This window comes from Bos mutus, chromosome 10 (assembly GCF_027580195.1).
Source record: "Bos mutus isolate GX-2022 chromosome 10, NWIPB_WYAK_1.1, whole genome shotgun sequence".
NCBI classification, from domain to species: Eukaryota; Metazoa; Chordata; class Mammalia; order Artiodactyla; family Bovidae; genus Bos; species Bos mutus.
In genome coordinates this window covers 19,884,323-19,891,469 of record NC_091626.1, presented here as the reverse complement: position 1 = coordinate 19,891,469, position 7,147 = coordinate 19,884,323, and the positions used below count along the sequence as shown (strand labels likewise).

General features: G+C 41.0%; 2 pseudogenes; one reads left to right on the top strand and one right to left on the bottom strand.

The window, feature by feature from the left end:
- Positions 1-2,742: 2,742 nt before the first annotated feature.
- Positions 2,743-3,117, bottom strand: LOC102277247 (NADH dehydrogenase [ubiquinone] iron-sulfur protein 6, mitochondrial pseudogene; annotated as a pseudogene).
- Positions 3,118-5,527: 2,410 nt separating this feature from the next.
- On the top strand, positions 5,528-6,742 carry LOC102278103 (ribosomal protein eL22-like pseudogene; annotated as a pseudogene).
- Positions 6,743-7,147: the final 405 nt, after the last annotated feature.

The following is a 7,147-nucleotide window of genomic DNA, read 5'->3' as shown; positions in this document are numbered from 1 at the left end:
GAGTACATCATGAGAAACGCTGGGCTGGATGAAGCACAAGCTGGAATCAAGATTGCTGAGAGAAATATCAATAACCTCAGATATGCAGATGACACCATCCTTATGGCAGAAAGTGAAGAGGAACTAAAAAGCCTCTTGTTGAAAGTGAAAGTGGAGAGTGGAAAAGTTGGCTTCAAGCTCAACATTCAGAAAACGAAGATCATGGCATCCGGTCCCATCACTTCATGGGAAATAGATGGGGAAACAGTGGAAACAGTGTCAGACTTTATTTTTTGGGGCTCCAAAATCATGGCAGATGGTGATCGCAGTCATGAAATTAAAAGACGCTTGCTCCTTGGAAGAAAAGTTATGACCAACCTAGATAGCATATTGAAAAGCAGAGACATTACTTTGCCAACAAAGGTCCGTCTAGTCAAAGCTATGGTTTTTCCAGTAGTCATGTATGGATATGAGAGTTGGACTGTGAAGAAGGCTGAGCGCCAAAGAATTGATGCTTTTGAACTGTGGTGTTGGAGAAGACTCTTGAGAGTCCCTTGGACTGCAAGGAGATCCAACCAGTCGATTCTGAAGGAGATCAGCCCTGGGATTTCTTTGGAAGGAATGATGCTAAAGCTGAAACTCCAGTACTTTGGCCACCTCATGCGAAGAGTTGACTCATTGGAAAAGACTCTGATGCTGGGACGGATTGGGAGCAGGAGGAGAAGGGGACGACAGAGGATGAGATGGCTGGATGGCATCACTGACTCGATGGACGTGAGTCTGAGTGAACTCTGGGAGTTGGTGATGGACAGGGAGGCCTGGCGTGCTGGGATTCATGGGGTCACAAAGAGTCGGACACGACTGAGCGACTGAACTGAACTGAACTAGTGCCTAAACAACAACGGGGGGTGAGAAATAGATTCAACAAAGGCTGGCAGGCAGCCACTGAGCAGTCTCTCCTTCTTCCCCACACCTTGATTGGGAAAAATGACTACACAGAGAGGCAGCTCTTAGGAAAGAGGAGTGACTAGGGCAGAGTTCAAACACGTTCTTTTGAAAGGCAGGGCTCTGTAGTCGTGGACAAACAGGAAACAGATGCTCAGAGGCTCTGCACCCTGAGGCGCTCCCCTCAGAACTTCAGGAGGAGGCGTCAAAGTAGGAATCTGGTCTTTAATCTCACTCCTCCTTCCAAAGTACACATTATTGGCTGAGAGAGCTGACACTTCCAAGGAAACATGAGCTCTGAGCCAAAAACAACCAACAAACCATGACTATCACAGAAGTGAAGAAGAATTTACATTAAGAACAATACATATATCCTTTCAAGGCGTAAGAGAAGCATTGTAAATATAAAGCAAGAGGAGCAATTATTAAAAAAATAACTAGGAATGACAAGTGTAATCATTGAAAGAAATAACTGGGGAAAGCAGCAGAATGTATTTGGCCAAAGAACAGATGAGAGTGTTGGAAGATTAGGCAGAGGACAAAAGTCAACATAAAATATATCACAAAGGATACAGAGAAGTTAAGAGGTATGGATGACATAAGTGGAGTGGATGACATGCATTCAACTGGAGTCTCAGAAAAAGAAACAAGATAAAGTATTTTAAGACACAATGTCAAATTATTTTCCTTAATTAAAAATATGGGGCCTTTGATTGAAAAGCACCTTTGCAGCATAGCCAGTCTTCTTTCACAGAACATTTGCTGCAGGAGACCTGGGCTAGATCGCTGGGTCAGGAAGATCCCCTGGAGAAGGGAATGGCTATCCACTCCAGTATTCTTGCCTGGAGCATTCCAGGGACAGAGGAGCTTTGTGGACTACAGTCCATGGGGTCGCAAAGAGTCAGACATGACCGAGCGACTAACATTTTCACTTTTCAATGAGTGACACAGGAGGCTGGGGAAATGTGTGTAGCAGGAAGAGTGTAGAATAAGAAAGTGAAATTTCCCCACAGATTCACAGTGCTTAGGAGACAAAGTCGTTAGAGGAAGGCGGTGGTTGTGTCAAACACACAGCTAGTCTCGATATTTGCCAAATTTTGAAGCTGTATTGATTTGGAGGCTAATCAAATTTCTTAAACGCATAAACGAATTCCCCACGGTGTTTTATGGCTATGGAAATGAAGACGTGACTAGCTCTCAATCAAACCAGAGGGAGACTGAGTCAAAAAGAACCCAACCTCAATCTAGTTATTTTTAATCACATTGTTGTGATTGGCACCATATCTTATCTACATAAGATAGAAAGGGTAAAACCTATCTAGGGAAAATTCTTCAGTCTTAGTTCATATATGTAAGATCTCTGCATGCGTGTTAAGTTGCTACCGTCCTGTCCAACTCTTTGCAACTGTATGGACTGTATCCCACCAGGCTCCTCTGTCCATGGGATTCTTCAGGCAAGAATACTGGAGTGGGTTGCCATGCCCTCCTCCAGGGGATCTTCCCGTCTAGGAATCGAACCCGTGTCTTTTAGGTCTTCTGCATTGGCAGGTGGGTTCTTTACCACTAGTGCCACCTGGCAGATCTCTAGTGTACAATAAAGAATTATAAGGCACATGAAAAGGCAGGAAAATGGGATCATATGTGCTCAGGAGAAAAAAAAAGAAGACCCACAGTTGACCCATATTTTCCAGTTACACAAGATTTTTATTATTTTTTTCTTTGAGGACAACACCCTTTATTCCACACTAGTTAATCAATGCATACAGCACTAAGGGTCTCCTGATTCACTCCATCACTGAAGTACGCCTGTGCATCCCCCTAGTGATGGTGCTGTCTGAACCGCAGTCCACAGTAGCTACATGTTGCCTCCTTTGTTTCTTTGTCCGAGTTTATGTACACCGTGGCTGGCCTTGGATCCCTTCATTCCTGTCACAAGATACCACTTGCCTTCTGACTTCACTCACAGGCTGCTCTGCTATCAGGTCAGTGGTAGAGCTTTCATTCACTTCCTTCTGACAACCTACAAATGGGAGTTGCCTACAGTCGTTATGGTCATAAAACTGGCCAGTGTGTGTGACCTCCTCACCAGCTAGTGAGGACTGCACACTGAAGCACCTGGTGCCCCCTGGGCAGGCTCCATGCCACCAGGCTGCCCTGGTCCAGCAGCCAGAGGAAGGTCACTGCTGCCACCATCTTGCCAGACATTGGGATACAGAGTCCCAGCCGCTGGACCACCAGGGAAGTTGCTGCCCATTTTTTGTTTGGGTTTTTTGCTTGTTATTGAAATGTATGAGCTGCTTGTATGTTTTGGAAATTAAGCATTTATTGGTTTCATCATTAGCAAATATTTTCTCCCAGTCTGTAGGTCATCTTTTCATTTTGTTTATGGTTTCCTTTGTTGTACAAAAGCTTGTAAGTTTGATTAGGTCCCATTTGTTTATTTTTGCATGTATTTCAATTGCCTCAGACAAGGCATTTTTAAAGAACTGTTTCAAATATGTTGAAGGGGAAAATGGAAAGTATGACAAAATTGTTAAAAAGAATACTTTAGCAGAGAATTGTAATCTGTAAAAATATCAAATGGACTTTTTCTGGAGCTGCAAAGTATAATTTCTGAAATTACAAACTCACTGATGGATTTAAAAGCAACAAACAGAATTGGTAAACCCAAAGGTCAATATAAATTATCCAAACTGAAGCCCACAGAAAAAAAACAATGGAAAGAAGAGACATGCAAGACACAATCAAAGGTTTACACATAGTGAAACTGGAATCCAAGCAGAGAGGATGGAGAGAATGAGTTAGAAGCAAAGTTGGAAGAGAGAAAGATCAAGAACTTTCCAAAACTGATCAAAGATATCAATGTATAGATTCAAGATACTTGGTAAAACCCAAGTAGGACAGATACAAAGAAAATAATGCCTAAATACTTAGTTAAATGGCTGAAACCAAAGCTAAGTAACCAGTAGCCAGAGAATAAGTAAGTAGCCAAGTAGCTAAGTAAACCAGTAGCTAACTAAAAGGTAGCCAGAGAATAAAGACGCATTATGCACTCATCTCACACGCTAGTAAAGCAATGCTCAAAATTCTTCAAGCCAAGCTTCAGCAATATGTGAACCGTGAACTTCCTGATGTTCAAGCTGGTTTTAGAAAAGGCAGAGGAACCAGAGATCAAATTGCCAACATCCGCTGGATCATGGAAAAAGCAAGAGAGTTCCAGAAAAACATCTATTTCTGCTTTATTGACTATGCCAAAGCCTTTGACTGTGTGGATCACAATAAACTGTGGAAAATTCTGAAAGAGATGGGAATACCAGACCACCTGACCTGCCTCTTGAGAAATTTGTATGCAGGTCAGGAAGCAACAGTTAGAACTGGACATGAAACAACAGACTGGTTCCAAATAGGAAAAGGAGTACGTCAAGGCTGTATATTGTCACCCTGCTTATTTAACTTATATGCAGAGTACATCATAAGAAATGCTGGGCTGGAAGAAGCACAAGCTGGAATCAAGATTGCTGGGAGAAATATCAATAACCTCAGATATGCAGATGATACCATCCTTATGGCAGAAAGTGAAGAGGAACTAAAAAGCCTCTTGATGAAAGTGAAAGTGGAGAGTGAAAAAGTTGGCTTCAAGCTCAACATTCAGAAAACAAAGATCATGGCATCTGGTCCCATCACTTCATGGCAAATAGATGGGGAAATAGTGGAAACAGTGTCAGACTTATTTTGGGGGGCTCCAAAATCACTGCAGATGGTGATTGCAGCCATGAAATTAAAAGACACTTACTCCTTGGAAGAAAAGTTATGACCAACCTAGATAGCATATTCAAAAGCAGAGACATTACTTTGCCAACAAAGGTCTGTCTAGTCAAAGCTATGGTTTTTCCAGTGGTTATGTATGGATGTGAGAGTTGGACTGTGAAGAAAGCTGAGCACCGAAGAATTGATGCTTTTGAACTGTGGTGTTGGAGAAGACTCTTGAGAGTCCCTTGGACTGCAAGGAGATCCAACCAGTCCATTTTAAAGGAGATCAGTCCTGGGTGTTCACTGGAAGGACTGATGCTAAAGCTGAAACTCCAGTACTTCGTCCACCTCATGCGAAGAGTTGACTCATTGGAAAAGACTCTGATGCTGGGAGGGATTGGGGGCAGGAGGAGAAGGGGACGACAGAGGATGAGATGGCTGGATGGCATCACGGACTCGATGGACACAAGTTTGAGTAAACTCCGGGAGTTGGTGATGGACAGCGAGGCCTGGCATGCTGCGATTCATGGGGTCTCAAAGAGTTTGACATGACTGAGCGACTGAACTGAACCGAACTGATGTACTTTCAAAGGAGCAACAGTAAGATTTGATCATTTTGCATCAAGATTTTGGAAGCTGCAGAAATTGAATGACCTTTCTTAAGGTGCTGAAAGAAAAAAAAAAAACACCCTGCAAATGTAATTCTATCTCCAACAGAAATACCTTTTAAATTATGAAAGCAGGGAGGGTAAGTTGGGAGGCTGGGCTTGACATATATACACTGTTATATATAAAATAGATAATTAATGAGATCCTACTGTATAACACAGGGAACTCTACTCAAAACTTTGTAATGGCGTATATGGGAAAAGAATCTTAAAATGAATGGATATATGTATAACTGATTCACTTTGCTCTACACCCAAAACTAACACAACATTGTAAATCAACTATACTCCAGTAAAACTTTAAAAAATATGAAATCAAAGTAATGACATGTTTCAGACAAAAAAAAGGAAAAAAGACAAACCCAAACTGCGGCCAAAATAATATGCTACTGGAGAATGGATGGTCAAATAAACTAATGGAATCAACTAAGAGAGTCCAGATATAGATCCACATATATACAAACAAATGATTTTTTATTAAAATAACAAAGCAAATTCAATGCGGAAAGGAAAATATCCTTAATAAATGGTGCTAGAAAATTTGGATATCCATATGAGAAGTAAAGGACCTCAATCCCTACCTCACACTATACACAAAACCCAATTTGAGTCCGATTATAGGCTGAAACATAAGAGCTAAAATAATAAAGCTACTAGAAGTGCTAGGGGAATATTTTTGTGACCCCTGGGTAGGCAGGGAATTCTTAGGGAGGATCCAGAAAGTATAAACCATAAAGGATTGGTTAATTGGATTTCATCAAAATTAAAAATTTCTATTCATCAGAAAGCACCATCAAGAAAATAGGCAAGGGACTTCCGTGGTGGTCCAGTGACTAGGACTCCAAGCTCCCAATGCAGGGGCCTGAGTTCGATTCCCTGGACAGGGAACTAGGTCCCACATGCCAAAACTAAGAGTCCACATGCCACAATGAAGACTGAAGACCCTTCATGCTGCAACTAAACCCTGATCCAGCCAAATAAGATAAAATAAATATTAAGGGAAAAAAGCCAAGGGGAGATCAAGAGGCCAGTCTCCAAGATGGTACTGAAGAAAGACAAGAAGCCCAAGAAAGTCAACCTGGAGATTTGATTTGAACCTTACTCACAGAGTCAAAAGATAGAACTTTTGACTCTGGAAATTTTGAACGGTTTCTATAGGAGAAGGTTAAAGTGAATGGAAAGATTAGAGATCTTGGGAGTGTTACTCACATTGAATCCTTCAAGAATAAAATCACAGTTGTTTCTCAGAAACAGTTCTCTAAAAGGTATTTATAATACTTTACCAAGAAATACCTTCAAAAGAACAATGGCTTCATGTGGTTGCATCTGAGAAGCAGACTTAGGAACTTTGTTACTTCCAGATTGGTCAAGATGAAGATGAATCTGACTATGAGGAATAGATGAAGCCATCCTTTATAGGGCTTTGCTTGCTAAAAAAAACAAATGAAGCATACAAGAGAAGCATCTTGAAATAGACCTTTAATATACCAGTGAATAAAAAAAACATGACTCTGTATGTTAAGCATTCAGCTCCTTAAGTGTATGCTGTTTATATGATGCTGGCTTTCCTTTAATACTTTTAAACTTTTTATTGGAGTATACTTGATTTACAAGGTTCTGTTAGTTTCAGGTGTACAGCAAAGTGAATCTGTTATATATATGTCCACTTTTTTTTTTTTTTAAAGATTCTTTTCCCGTATAGGCCATTACAGAGTATTGAGTAGAGTTCTCTGTGCTATATAACAGGTTCTTATTAGTTACCTATTTCATATGCGGCATGTGGGATCAGGGATCAAACCCTTGTC